The sequence below is a fragment of the Wyeomyia smithii genome, chromosome 2 (assembly GCF_029784165.1).
Source record: "Wyeomyia smithii strain HCP4-BCI-WySm-NY-G18 chromosome 2, ASM2978416v1, whole genome shotgun sequence".
Classification (NCBI taxonomy): Eukaryota; Metazoa; Arthropoda; class Insecta; order Diptera; family Culicidae; genus Wyeomyia; species Wyeomyia smithii.
The window spans coordinates 7,188,244-7,204,169 of record NC_073695.1 but is presented as its reverse complement, the minus strand read 5'-3'; the positions used below and the strand labels follow the sequence as shown (position 1 = coordinate 7,204,169).

Sequence of the window (15,926 nt, the reverse complement as noted above, 5' to 3'; positions counted from 1 at the left end):
CGAACGCGAACCGATTCGCCCGGCCGTAGGTTAATGTACAGCCGTTAGTAGAGCTGTACATTAACCTACGGCCGGGTGAATCGGTTCGCGCCGCTTTTCACGTTTTGCCTGGCAGAGGCCTTAGTCCTCGCTGTCAAGGTAGCACAGAGTTGTAAGATAAACACTACATCCTATGATAAATTAAACAATTGTCCTTATAAGGACAACAAATGAATTAATGGAGATTTAATTTTTGAAGTAGAATACTTCTCTCAGGAATTTCGGATACATAGGGATGTGAAATGAAAATCTAAAACCGAAAAAAGTGAAAAATATGTCCAATTTCAAATGCTAATAAATCGGTTAGTATTCGATGGATTTCCTTCATTCTTGCAGCAATAGATTGGAAAATCTTCTAAGATTCTTCCTAAATGAAGGTAATTGTAATTTTAGTTTTCAAACTGTTGTACTATTGAAAATAGTCAAGCCTTGTCAAACGTCTGTTTCAGCCGAAGCCGCTCCTAATTAGTGCTGGGACTTTCAACCGGATATATTCGTGATCCGGTTATCCGAAGCTCGGATCACGGATGTGTAAACGAATACTATTCGGATGTCCGGATATCCGGATACGGATAATCGAACACTCGGATATCCGGATATACTATCCGGATATCCGGATTTTTTTTCTAGCTTTTAGGCCCGTTCGAATGAAATGTAACGCGAAAAATGCCTTTTCCCACAATCCCTCATCCCCTCGTAAGTATTTATTTACAAAATTCTCATTAAACTATGTTCGGATACAATATCCGAATACCCGGATATCCGACTATCCGAAAACCCGGATATCCTGTCGGATAATATCCGGATATCCGATTGATCCGGATTTTGGATATTTGTCCGATATCCGAGGTCGGATATCCGGATAGTTTAATCCGGATAGTCCCAGCACTACTCCTAATAGTTCTAGACAGCGACAACAGCAGTCCTCTCTAGCAGCAACAGTAGCAGTGCAGTGGATACCAGCGATAGCGGATAGCGGCCACAGCTTTGGCATAGCAATGGATAGCGCACTAGTTGCAGCGGATCTCAGCATCGAAAGCAGCTGAGCCAGCTGATGCAGGGACAGCGGATACAGTTTCTGTGTGATAGCGAGCACTAGTAATTGCATTCAATGAAAAGTTGACTCATTTTGGCAACACATGAGCCGTCTAGTTTTGAGTCTTAAATCAGCTTTTCACTGTTTATTTTAGCACAAGAAATATTTTATTCGCACTGTCAGTGATAACGCCAAGATATGATTGGTATCTTATCCGGTATTGAATTGAACAACAAATTATACTTTTGAGGATGAAATAAAAACTTGATGATTGAAGAGTTAATATTTTCTCTTGAGTTAATTTAGATTTCTAAATTTGTAAAAGTTATAAATTTTACTTAATCTCCGTGTCTCAGAACGTACTGAATTATCTTTTCCCTCAGTCATGAGCACGACATCCGAAAAATTATCGCCATGAAAATTAATTTTTCGCATAACCAAAATTTAAAAATTGTCAAGCCTCAATCATGACAAGCAACTTACTATATTATTGAAAATGGTCAATCCTCCAGCCGGGTTATCTTTCTCGTGAAAGTATTGTACTTCAACCTTGCGGTCGTGGCTTTGCACACAACCCTCCTGTGATTTTTTCAATGATCTCTTTTCGAATTTTTCATAGTTATCTCAATTCAAAAATAAAACAAATTGCCCAAATGATAGTTAGAATAACCACAAGAAGAGATATAATTAACTAAAAAGTAGCAAATTGGCAAAAAAATTTAGTGCAACATTTGCAGATCTAGTTTCTTTCAAGATATCGTTTACCAGTGCTTTAGCTAAAGCGATATTTTCTGTTTTGTTTTCAATACAGTTTCACAGCCATATTAAATTAGTCGGGGCACAAATCTCATCTTCCGCGGAAATGTATGGACAGTGTTCTGACAATGAATGTTTTGAATTTTTATGGTGATTACAACCGCGTATTATTTCGACCTGATTATTTGGGCCTGATAGTATAAAACCCGCTTTAAGTTCGAATTTCAGCAGTGGAGCTTCGTGTATTCAACTGCCAGCTCCGTGAGAATGAAACTGAATCCAAATCTACTATGGAATCAAGTAAGCTGTATGAAAAGTTTTCGTTTCTGTTTTCGTCGATAACGTTGCATGGTATAGAAGCAGTCACATATGTTTCCTGTTATCTAAATTCGGGGCCGTAAGGATGTGAGGAACTATCGTGGTATCGCGAGTCTTTCTGCTGCATCCAAGTTATTTGTTATTTAAGATAATTGTAAGGGACCGTCTACATTCCACGTGGGCTATTAAGGGGAGAAGGGGGTAAATAAATTTTTAGGTTTGACAACGGGCGGAGGGAGGCTTTCAATGGTCTACGTGGACACGATAGGTTTCCTAAAAAAATGGAAATCTCCCAAAAAAATATGTTGGCCTATAATAAAAAATTAAAAGATATTCTGGTTTTAGAATCGCTCTGGGCTATATTGTGGTCTCTTTGTTTTTTTTTTATAGGAATTTTAACCTTTTCTGCTTTATTCAAGCGATTAGTCTCAAGTGATGTTTTTCAACCATTTCGAGCTAAAAAGCATTTTCAGATGTGGCAAGTGACATTTACGGGAGTTTTAAAGCATTTTAAGTTAAGTTTTGAAGTTTTAAATAGTTTCTGCTGGCTTAGAGTTCCTTATTTTAGTTATTAGATACTAATTTAAGATAAACTTATCAGCGGTTTTTTAGTAAAAGGCGTTTCTCTGTATTTTCAGGCATTTTGAGTGAATTGTGATCAATTAATTTTCTGAAGGTTCTGTCTTCTAGAAGTTGAAGATATTTTCGAGATTATTTTATTTTCATACTTTTCAATCCGACTTAGGAGCCGTATTCTGTTTTTGCTTTATTTTTCTAAGCAACCAGTTATTTCAGAGTTGGTTTTGGTTTTGGGGTTTTCTAGCTTCAAGGAGAACTTCCACTGAATATAGTAAATTTTCATGTGTTTGCCTTACCAGTCAGCTCCAGGCCGAGGTGTCCCTTGCTGTTCGAGTCAGTCCATAGCTGCAGTTCGCATGTCATGACGTCCACTTGATCGAGTCACCTTGCTCGCTGCGCGCCTCGTCCCCTCGTTCTATTCGGGTCGCTATCGAAAACCCTTTTTCACCGGGTTGTTGTCCGACATCTTTACGACATGAACAGCCCATCATAGTCTTCCGATTATCTCCGTTTGAACGATGAGTGGTTCTCCCAGAAGCTTGTGAAACTCGTGGTTCATACGCCTCCGCCATGATCGATTAACCATCTGCACTCCACCGCAGATGGTACGCAGCCGCCTCCGTTCGAAAACCACGAGCATGGTTCAAGTTTTGTGGCCCTAGAGGTCTACCGGTTTGATCAATGTTTTGTTGATGGTCAACTTCGTGCAGCGGCAAATTTTGTTCGAGCAGAGCGTTCTCCGGAATCTAAAGCAGGCACGAACGAACCTCTCTACTGGTGTCGTTGTCAGCAGTCACCAGTAACCTTCAGACTGTTGTAAGTCTCCGTCATCTTCTTAAGGGTTCGTGCTATTAAGTCGACGTCATCGCCGAGTTCAAATAGTAGAACGGACCTCTTGAATATCGCGCCTCTCGTGCCGATACTCGCCCTTCGTTATATACCTTCCAAAGCTATATTAAAAAGCAAACACAATAGTTCATCACCTAATGTAACCCACTCTGAGATTCGAAGGGACTCGAGAGTGTTCGCGAAACTTGTCGCCCTTTTTCTAGATGGGGCACACGACACCCTCCACTCACTTCTCTGGTACTACCTTCTCATCCCAAATCTTGGCAATAACCCAATATAGCGCCTTAGCCAGTGCTTTACCACCGTGTTTCATCAGCTCGCTGGTCAGCTGGTTTGTTTTTCAGCCGGCCGATCTTCTCTGTAACCTCCTGGAAGTCAGGGGCTGGAATTCTGTTGTCATCTGCACGTACACCGAGATCTACTGCCACTTCGCCGTCGCCTCTGCTCCATCGTCGTAAGATGTTCGTCGTAGGACTGCCTCTACCTTTCAATCATCTCACACTTGTTCTAAGAAAGTTTCCGCTTAGGCCTTGCACATGTCGGCGTGTGGCACGTAATCTTTGCGAGAACTATTCAGCTTCTTGTAGAACTTTCGTGTGTCATTCGCACGGTACAGATCTACATCTTCATGCTGGCGCTTCTTCTACCGAAGGACCAAGTTTTGCCTGTCCCGTGCGCGTCGGTACCCAACAAACAATTTTGTTGATTTATAGCTTGTTAAACTTCTATTAGGCGGATTTCGGCTCAACTAACGCTTAATAAGCTGCTATACAACAAAATTGTTTGTTGGGTAGCGCTCCACGTTTGCCCTCGTTGGGTATTGCAGCATTCTCGCTTCAGTAACTGTTCACACTCGTCGTCAAACTAGTCATTACTCCTGTTCGGAGTAATTGTATTCAATTCCGGTACAGCAGTGCCTCCCAGTTGATCTAGAGGTACGATGCTGGCCTATCAAGCCAGTCGTCGTAGGTTCGAGTCTCGGCTCAGGAGAGACTGTTAGTGTCAGTAGGATCGTAGCGCTAGCCCCGCAATTGTCATGTACACTAAACAGTCGGCTGCGAAGTCTGTGCATGAATAAACAGAAGGTCAAGTTCCGAATCGGAATGTAGAACCAAGGCTTTTCTTTGCTTTTTTCCGGTACAGCAGTACTATCTATGGCTGACATTCGATGTGAATGTGTGATTGGGGGCTCTCTCGTCAGGCATTCTGGTTACATGTCCAGCCCACTAAAGCGTACCTCACTGTATCACCTTCATTCTATTAGCATATTTATGTACCTGGTACAACTCGTGATTCATGCGTCTGTGCCACACTCCATCTTCCAATTTACCGCGAAGTATCGATCATAGAACTTTACGCTCAAAAACTCCGATCACTCGTCGATCAGCTCCTTCAGCGTCCATGTTTCATGTCCGTAATAGGACACGAGGAAGATCAGCGTCCTCTTTCGCTCGTTTTGGGCGAATTCGCAAAATAAGGGACCTTTGCTGGTTACGTAGTTTACAGAAAGCCCACTTCACGGTTCACATCAATGTCATGATAAACGTGTTAAAATAAACGAATTCTTCTAATCATTCCAAATTAATTTTACTTCAGCATCAACACTACCAAAACTTCCACACTCCCTACCAGCTACCATGTACTTTTTTTTGGTAGAGTTAATGTAGAGTCCCAATTGCAACACCTTCAATTGGCCATAACTTTTTTCCTGTACGAAGAAAATTACCCAAATTTCCAACTTTTCGTCTTCAGAATGTATTGTTTACATGCTGTGGAAGCTATTCAAGTGAAAAGAGCGAGAAAAAAATTTGTACGCACACATGGCACATGGCTTTCCCATCATGCGTTGAGAAAAATGCTTCACATTTGTAATTCAACCGTCTTAGGAAATCTTGAAAGGTTCGAGGACAAGTTGACGTTGGATCACAAGATTCTTTCTCCACTCCAAAGTGTCTCAACCAGCTTACAGAGAGACAAACACACTTCCAGCTCACCCCACATCTGATAGAAACAAGAGGGGTGAATCACTCTACAGAGAAAACGACGCAGAAGTACACAACAGTGTCCACTGGCGAGTAGTCCGGAAGGTGAAAAAAAAACCTACCGGGCAAAAATGTAGTCCTCGTGTAGCTTCACTGCGAAAACGAATTCCACCAGAGTAAATTCGACCGGCACGAGCGGCACGAGCAACGCAGTCTATTTTTTTTTCTCCCAAGCTCTTTTCCTCTTCTGCCATGCTCAAGAAACCAACTGTGAAACGCATCGCAGATAGCTCTGCAGTGTAATCATTGTGCGTGATGTCCACACGTGTGAGAAAGTACACCATAGTTCATTGTCTCGCAAAAGAGAGATTTCAGATTTCACCGCAGTGCTTTCAGGAAGCTCAGCAGATAAAAATCGTTTGTCGCTCTCTTCTAGCATGAGCGTTGATTTGCTATTTAGTGTGAGAGCAGTTGTTTTCGCAGTGCAAGATGTTCTCCTGCACTCTAGAGGTTTTCTGAGGAAAAAAGACAAGCATGTCAAGACAAGACTGTACTACAGAAGTCCCCTACGTTTCTAGCAAAATTGTCTGCGTTGGCGAGCACCTGCTCTTCGTGCCCGCACTTCTTCCGACAGTGGGCCCTATTTTCGGCAGCCTCCTTGTATCTCTCTCTGTTCTGATACGTGGCCACAGTGAGCATGCGGCTCCTGGCACGATTCTTCTCCTCCGTCGTTCTCTGTCATTCGGCATCAAACCAGCCCAGCTGTTCTGCGATCCGTTGATCGAGCACTCTGAGGTATTCTTTAGTGAAGGCTAGGTCAACGACCGTAAGGAAGAATTCCTTTCTTCCAACCTGTGCGTTTTGAAGTAGAATACTTCTCTCAGGAAGTTCGGCTACATAGGGATGTGAAATGAAAATCTAAAACCGAAAAAAGTGAAAAATATGTCCAATTTCAAATGCTAATAAATCGGTTAGTATTCGATGGATTTCCTTCGTTCTTGCAGCAATAGATTGGAAAATCTTCTAAGATTCTTCCCAAAATAAGATAATTGTAATTTTATTATTCACACTATTGTACTATTGAAAATAGTCAAGCCTTGTCAAAATGAAAAATTCGACCTCTGATTGGTCGTTATATGCTTGCTTCCCAAGCACGGTCGACAGGATCATATACCTTGCAATTGAAAACATGCTATTTGGCCTATATTGGCCTGTTTCAGCCGGAGCCGCTCATTATAGTTCTAGACAGCGACAACAGCAGTCGTCCTTCCTTAGCAGCAGCACTAGCCCTGAGGTTGGTCACCACGTCTCAGGAGCAGCGCGGTTTTTCTCAGCGTGTGTCGCCAGACAGCCATTATTCTCCCCGTGTTGGGGCAGCATGAAGATTGCCATCAGGAAATCCAATTTTGGAAATCAAAATGCCTTTTTCAAGGCAAATAAACAAGTCATTGAAAGTTAATAATTTTTGTCAACTGTACTTCTACAACTTTTTACTTTTACTTTATTTAGTAAACCCCCCACTGTAGGGGCAGCGCAAAGGCTGCGATCAGCATAACCAACTGCCCTGTTAGACCGCATTCACAAAGACAGTTAGTTCGACTATGCAGAGCTAATATGAAGTCGATTCAATCAATCAATTTGGTCGTCTCTCAGTTGCCAAGTTGCAACATGATGCAACACGCAACAACGAGCAAACGAAATCGCTTGATGTTACAAACCGCAATAAGATACGGGTTAAAACCGTTGCGTGTGTGAGAGCACCATCGGTGTTTATCCGCTGGATACAAAAATCAAATGCGAATTGTGGAATAATTTGTCTGAAGAACATAAGGAAATGGTTAACCTGAACTGAAAGACGTAGCACCCTTCGGCTATAAAAGTGTGTTTCTGGGAAAACTAGCTACATTCATTAGTCGGAAGGTGAACTGGATGGACCGTCCACAACGTTGACAGCAGTAACAGCAGATATCGGCACTCAGCAGTAACAGACCATAGCAGCGGGTTGCGCCTGTGGTTGCCTTCAAATTAAACAAATCACTTGCCCTGTGGTTGGTCATCACGTCTCAGAAGCAGCGCGGTTCTTCTCAGCGGGTGTCGCCAGACTGCCATTATTCCCCCACTGTTGGGGCAACATGAAGATTGCAATCAGGAAATCCAATTTTGGAAATCAAAATGCCTTTTTCAAGGCAAATAAACAAGTCATTGAAAGTTAATAATTTTTGTCAACGCAAGCAAGCATTCTGTGTTGCATCCTAGCAATTTAAATCTGTCGCACTCGTCGAATTTACTGAATGTGAAATAGCTTCCACAGTGCATGTTGTCCGTGTATCTTAATTCCCCCAATGTTATGGCAGCTTAAAAGTTGTAATCAGCAACCGATCTTGAACCGCAAAATGCTTTTTTCAAGGCAAATAAACAAATAATTGAAGGTTAATAATTTTCTGGCATCAACACAAGCAGACATTCTGTGCGGGATGCAATCAAATTCTGTTGTAGTTGTCTAATTTTTATTTTTACTTTATTTAGTAAACCCCCCACTGTAGGGGCAGCGCAAAGGCTGCAATCAGCATGACCAACTTTGAATAACAAACGATTAACGTTTATTCACTAAAAATTCATCCAATTCAAAACAGGTTTTTGTCTGAGTACAACAATGTGCACAAAAAAATAGGAGGGTTGTGTGCAAAGCCACGACCGCAAGGTTGAAGTAGAATACTTTTACAAGAAAGATGACCCGGCTGCTTGCGTGTCAGTAATTTTGAAGTAGAATACTTCTCTCAGGAAGTACGGCCACATAGGGATGTGAAATGAAAATCTAAAACTGATAAAAGTGAAAAATATGTCCAATTTCAAATGCTCATAAATCGGTTAGTATTCGATGAATTTCCTTTGTTCATGCAGCAATAGATTGGAAAATCTTCTAAGATTCTTCCCAAAATAAGATAATTGTAATTTTATCATTCAAAATATTGTACTATTGAAAATAGTCAAGTCTTGTCAAGACGGAAAATTCGACCTCCGATTGGTCGTTATATGGTTGCTTTCCAAACACGGTCGACAGAATCATATACCCTGCAATTTAAAATATGCTTTTAAAATTTATGCAAAATATGCTATTTAAAATAGCGGATAGCAATATATATATATATATATATATATATATATATATATATATATATATATATATATATATATATGCATTAACCGAGAAATTGATTGTGAGTGAAGTTCACAGTACCCAGTGTTTTTTTTTTTGAAGTAGAATACTTCTCTCAGGAAGTTCGGCTACATAGGGATGTGAAATGAAAATCTAAAACCGAAAAAAGTGAAAAATATGTCCAATTTCAAATGCTAATAAATCGTTTAGTATTCGATGGATTTCCTTCGTTCTTGCAGCAATAGATTGGAAAATCTTCTAAGATTCTTCCCGAAATAAGATAATTGTAATTTTATTATTCACACTATTGTACTATTGAAAATAGTCAAGCCTTGTCAAAACGAAAAATTCGACCTCTGATTGGTCGTTATATGATTGCTTCCCAAGCACGGTCGACAGAATCATATACCTTGCAATTGAAAACATGCTATTTGGCCTATATAAGAGCCTGTTTCAGCCGAAGTCGCTCATAATAGTTCTAGACAGCGACAACAGCAGTCGTCCTTCCTTAGCAGCAGCACTAGCCCTGTGGTTGGTCACCACGTCTCAGGAGCAGCGCGGTTCTTCTCAGCGTGTGTCGCCAGACTGCCATTATTCCCCCCGTTTCAGGGCAGCATGAAGATTGCCATCAGGAAATCTAATTTTAAACATCAAAATGCCTTTTCAAGGCAAACGAATAAGTCATTGAAAGTTAATAATTTTTGACAACGCAAGCAAGCATTCTGTGTTGGATCCTAGCAATTTAAATCTGTCGTACACGTCTAATTTACTGAATGTGAAATAGCTTCCACAGTGCATGTTGTCCGTGTTACATAATTCTCATAAAACTATGTTCGGATACAATATCCGGATACCCGGATATCCGACTATCTGAAAACCCGGATATCCTGTCGGATAATATCCGGATATCCGATTGATCCGGATTTTGGATATTTGTCCGATATCCGAGGTCGGATATCCGGGTAGTTTAATCCGGATAGTCCCAGCACTAGTTAATAATTTTCTGGCATCAACACAAGCAGACATTCTGTGCGGGATGCAAGCAAATTCTGTTGTAGTTGTCTAATTTTTATTTTTACTTTATTTAGTAAACCCCCCACTGTAGGGGCAGCGCAAAGACTGCGATCAGCATAACCGACATTGAATAACAAACTGCCCTGTTAGACCGCATTCACAAAGACAGTTAGTTCGACTATGCAGAGCTAATATGAAGTCGATTCAATCAATCAGCATTAACAGAATTTCGTCGTCTCCCAGCTGCCAAGTTGCAACATGATGCAACACGCAACAGCGAGCAAACGAAATCGAACGCGAACCGATTCGCCCGGCCGTAGGTTAATGTACAGCCGTTAGTAGAGCTGTACATTAACCTACGGCCGGGTGAATCGGTTCGCGCCGCTTTTCACGTTTTGCCTGGCAGAGGCCTTAGTCCTCGCTGTCAAGGTAGCACAGAGTTGTAAGATAAACACTACATCCTATGATAAATTAAACAATTGTCCTTATAAGGACAACAAATGAATTAATGGAGATTTAATTTTTGAAGTAGAATACTTCTCTCAGGAATTTCGGATACATAGGGATGTGAAATGAAAATCTAAAACCGAAAAAAGTGAAAAATATGTCCAATTTCAAATGCTAATAAATCGGTTAGTATTCGATGGATTTCCTTCATTCTTGCAGCAATAGATTGGAAAATCTTCTAAGATTCTTCCTAAATGAAGGTAATTGTAATTTTAGTTTTCAAACTGTTGTACTATTGAAAATAGTCAAGCCTTGTCAAACGTCTGTTTCAGCCGAAGCCGCTCCTAATTAGTGCTGGGACTTTCAACCGGATATATTCGTGATCCGGTTATCCGAAGCTCGGATCACGGATGTGTAAACGAATACTATTCGGATGTCCGGATATCCGGATACGGATAATCGAACACTCGGATATCCGGATATACTATCCGGATATCCGGATTTTTTTTCTAGCTTTTAGGCCCGTTCGAATGAAATGTAACGCGAAAAATGCCTTTTCCCACAATCCCTCATCCCCTCGTAAGTATTTATTTACAAAATTCTCATTAAACTATGTTCGGATACAATATCCGAATACCCGGATATCCGACTATCCGAAAACCCGGATATCCTGTCGGATAATATCCGGATATCCGATTGATCCGGATTTTGGATATTTGTCCGATATCCGAGGTCGGATATCCGGATAGTTTAATCCGGATAGTCCCAGCACTACTCCTAATAGTTCTAGACAGCGACAACAGCAGTCCTCTCTAGCAGCAACAGTAGCAGTGCAGTGGATACCAGCGATAGCGGATAGCGGCCACAGCTTTGGCATAGCAATGGATAGCGCACTAGTTGCAGCGGATCTCAGCATCGAAAGCAGCTGAGCCAGCTGATGCAGGGACAGCGGATACAGTTTCTGTGTGATAGCGAGCACTAGTAATTGCATTCAATGAAAAGTTGACTCATTTTGGCAACACATGAGCCGTCTAGTTTTGAGTCTTAAATCAGCTTTTCACTGTTTATTTTAGCACAAGAAATATTTTATTCGCACTGTCAGTGATAACGCCAAGATATGATTGGTATCTTATCCGGTATTGAATTGAACAACAAATTATACTTTTGAGGATGAAATAAAAACTTGATGATTGAAGAGTTAATATTTTCTCTTGAGTTAATTTAGATTTCTAAATTTGTAAAAGTTATAAATTTTACTTAATCTCCGTGTCTCAGAACGTACTGAATTATCTTTTCCCTCAGTCATGAGCACGACATCCGAAAAATTATCGCCATGAAAATTAATTTTTCGCATAACCAAAATTTAAAAATTGTCAAGCCTCAATCATGACAAGCAACTTACTATATTATTGAAAATGGTCAATCCTCCAGCCGGGTTATCTTTCTCGTGAAAGTATTGTACTTCAACCTTGCGGTCGTGGCTTTGCACACAACCCTCCTGTGATTTTTATCTCCGATGACGACATCTATGATCCTCCACCGGATTACTCTTATTTTCTTATTTCCCAGCACTACTAAACCGTAATAGATGTGGTACTTGAAAGCAGTGTGTGCGATAGAGTCTACTGTAGAGAATTCCCTTTCCCTGGACTTTGACCACCACTGTAGTTTTCAAACAAGCAAGCCAGTTTGTGTCGGTTTATTGAGAGATTGGACGTTCCAAGTATCCAATTTTGAATCGTTCTACGTTTTCTGGTTTCGTGCGCGTAGCCTAGGTCTTTGCCGATTCATCCGTCCCATATTTCTTATTCCGTTGTTCGTGGTTAGGAGGGGTTTCGGTATACTACCTTACCAGAGTCGCGAGAAAGCGGGTGAGGATCACTACGACACCCACATTGAACCCGGTGAGACTCGGACGAATTTATATTTTCCGTAAATGCTTCAGTAACCACTCCGTTGGATTTGGAGTTATTCTGGTTTCTTTACTACTTTGCTATTATTTCCGTTTTTGGTCTTAACTGTATTTTATAAGTAATTTTTATTTTTGGACTAAATTTAGATAAGTTTCCTTTGCCTTTCGATTTCTTTTACCTTCATATGCGGTTTTAGATGTTATGTTTTTTACCCTTGAGGTGTCTTTATGAACCTAAAATTATATTAAGGATTTTTTTCTTTTCGACTTCGTCAGGATGCTAGGATTGTTTTTCAGCACAAACTTCTGTATGCTTTCTTTCTTTCCACCTTGTAGAAACGTTTCTATGTTTTTTTAGGTCAGCTTTTGATAGCATCTCTCGACCTTTTCCAAGGTCAATTTAAGCTATTTTTTATGGATTTTCTTGTTTTCCTGAGATCTCGTTGAACTGAAATTAAAGTTATATAAATAAAAATATTTTTTACTTTGTGATTAAAATATATTTAATCAGTTTGCCTCTTGGAGCAGCACGAAATTAGAAATAATTTCATGTTCTGATCATTTCTGTATGTTCGAAGCTATTATTAGGATTCTTTTATGGAGGATATTATGTTTTTTTTTTTGGAGTTTGGAAGCATTTAATGAATCATTGAAAGCATGATTTGTGATTATATTTCTTTTGGTTTGAAGAGAAATTATTCTTTAGTTTGCCACAACTACCTAATATAAGATCTATTTTCAGCTCTTTTCGTATCAAAAGTTCCCAGCAACATTTGAAATCATTTGTGTTTTAGGTCTTTTGCAACTTTGGAACCATTTATAGTCCAATTTGGAATCAATTTGTGCTTTGTTCTTTTTTGTTCTTTTGGTGTATTTTTCTGTCCTGAATTTTTACACAATTCAACAAAATGTATTTATTTAAAGATATTTGATAGGATTTATGGTTGGAGAGTTATAAAAAAACCATTGAAATCCATTCGGTTACAAAGCAGTTATAAAAGTTTGCCAACTTTGTTTTTATCTTTCGAATATAAATTACAGTCACCCTTAACTGAAGTAAGTCGATTCTTGCACCAAGAAGTGGAAACGGTTTGAATTACCCAGGTTCCACCGTCACTGGAATCTAAAATTTGTTTGACAATGTGCACACTGATAAAGTGTTTCTCGCTGCAGGAATTTGTTACCGCATTAACGAATTATTAATTCAAAAACGACAATAATAGTTAGCTTTAATAAATGGTGCTAAGTAAAGTTTTCCCAAGGAATTTTTTGAAATTAATTCGATACGAGTCGGCTAGCTTTCTCAAACGATTATTATCAGGTTCAAGATACTATCGGATCGTTTTTTATCAACAAATATTGTAGTACGTATCGTCGCCTATCGGTAGTCCAAATGCTCAACAAATTCGAACGCTTATCTTATTCTTATGAGGATTATTATCAAAATTTCATCGCTACCTTGTACTTTAACATACCTTGAAGATAACACACTTTGTCACTTATCAGTGAGGGGTATTATCAATAGAAGTAAACCAGTAATGACAACATATTTCATGCTCTCATAATAATACCACGCAGAGTGTGGCTGCCCACTACTTTTTTAATCATACCCTATAAACTGAAAATCATTCGGCATTCCATTCTCCAAGTGTTGTCATACTGTTAGCGCGTTTTCAGCAGAACAGCAAGCGTTATTGTTCCAATATAATCGGTCTCTTTTGCAAAACCAAATAACCCCTGATGCAGCCAATTACCGCACCACTGTATAAATTGTCTAATAACAGCGAAACCTCCATTCGAAAATTGTCCTCCACCGGGGCGGCAGGTCGTGCAATACAAGATGCTAATGGACGCTGATTTATCTGTGCCTAATGGTGGTAACGAGTTTCGGTGCCTGTCAACCGACCTCGTGGGAAGCACTGGATTTACGATTCCACCAGTCTCCAGAATGGTACTGGTTCACAAAGGCCTGTTTATCAGTGAATGCTTCCCACGTGCCGTTGTCACTGTCAACAATGAAAACAACAACAATAATGAACGGACTATTTGTTCTACTGTCCGACAAAGCACTCATACAATTGCAGGATGTTACGCAGGTTATCAAACACGTTCTGTCTAAGAAAACTTGGCATCGCACGTTACGTGTTACGATTAGTACCTAACCGGGTGGGTAAAAGTACGAATGCCTTTCTACTGAAGCCCTTGTCTAATGGCATCGAAGCATGAGATGTGTAACGTAACCAGCTTCCACAGTTGATTCATGGAAAAGGAAATTAATTCGCCTCTAATTAACCATTAATGGTGCATTACGGGGCTGTCTCGCGGACTCTGCCGACATTTTTCTGCCAATTTCAAGCAAATACTAACAAACGGGTTTTTAACCCTCTAGTGTCCAATACCGCCATTTGGCGGGCTTCAGTCGAAGTTTTGAAAAGCTTCAATATGTACTTAAAAAGTATTTATAATGATTCATAGTGATTTTACCGAAGCCCGTTTAGAAATTAACTTGGGCACTAGAGGGTTAATAAACTACAAAGCACGAATTACGTACAGTTCGTCAGGGTGGTGGTTGAAAGAAGAGCGATCAAATGAATCACCGATCGATTGGTGCAGCTTACCTATATCGGAAACAGCTGATGGTCCGGTTTGAGGTGGCCCCCGGATTTCTGCACAAAAAAGATGACTAACTTTTACTCGGGCTGTCCGTGGTTGGAGATTGTCTCGTGTGGTATTTCAGCAAGTTATGACATTCTTTGTTCCTTTTCGCATCCGTTTCGAAGTACCTAACACTGACTGTCCGGGAAAGTGTAGCGCAACGAAAAGATGCAAACCGACATCAGTAGCATGCAACTGCGTATGTCGCCTTTCATCTCTTGCGCAATCGAAGCGCGCGTAATCATTTCCAGATTGAGTCAATTAATCAGCTTTTGCATATTAGGATATTCGATTAAATAAACGTTATGGAATAATTGTACGATAAAAATTGACAAGATATTTCTATAGATAGTTCTTATTGAGAAAGAGTAACTAAAACATACATGAACTAGGTTACTTACAGAGTTTTCTTTAATGACCAGTGGAAGAAATATAAAGCTGCAACAACTCCCCTCGCCGTTTAATGTGGAAAGTCATTGACTGTACCGGCAAGTTTTCACACACGATTCCCGTCGAAAATTTCCACAAACAAGAAACTTCGCGTGCACGATGTTTAGCTGAAAATGACAAATGAATATCTCTTTCAGTTGTTGTTGTTGTTGTGGTTGTGAAAAGCGCTTTCTCATAGCCTACCTATGTTTCGACAAAGGAAACTAGTGATGTTCTTGTTCACATCATGATGTATAAAGACATGGTGTAACGATATGTCAAAAGCAGAATCGGCCATATTGGAAAAAAAATGCCAGCCAATAGGTTTGTTTATAAACAACTAGGGTATAAAAATTATCGCTTCTCGAAAAATATCATTTGGATGCATTTAAATTATAAATATGGCAATGCTACATACCTTGCTACCAATATTCATTAATTTAAGAAACATTTTCCAACTTAAAACACCTGAATTATCTGTATTCAAGTGCCTAGTTAGTGAGGATATATCAACAAACACGAAAAAGTTATTCGCTGTTGCATAGTGATGCCTCGTCTCCAACCCTCCAAACTGAAAAAACGCTTCCTCACCCCGCGCCTAGTTTTTGGTCAAACCGTTACACCATGTTCTACTCATCATCTTTCACATTACAATCCGACAACTTGTTTTGGCAGACGTGGAAAGTGTTTTCTGCAGGAACAAGTCACCCGTTTTTCTATCGGGAATCCCAACTAGTTTTTAAAGGTCAGCAA

General features: G+C 40.0%; 1 protein-coding gene and 1 long non-coding RNA gene across 2 annotated transcripts in view; one reads left to right on the top strand and one right to left on the bottom strand.

The window, feature by feature from the left end:
• LOC129726153 (uncharacterized) overlaps positions 1-15,926 on the top strand; it is a 213,179-nt gene that overhangs the window by 4,745 nt on the left and 192,508 nt on the right. The gene's annotated exons all lie outside the window — the stretch shown is intronic.
• On the bottom strand, positions 12,322-15,296 carry LOC129726159 (uncharacterized). Its single transcript, XR_008728256.1, has 3 exons — positions 15,146-15,296; positions 14,708-15,013; positions 12,322-12,537 (listed from the first exon to the last, which is right to left on the bottom strand). It is a non-coding gene; the product is annotated as an uncharacterized LOC129726159 (long non-coding RNA).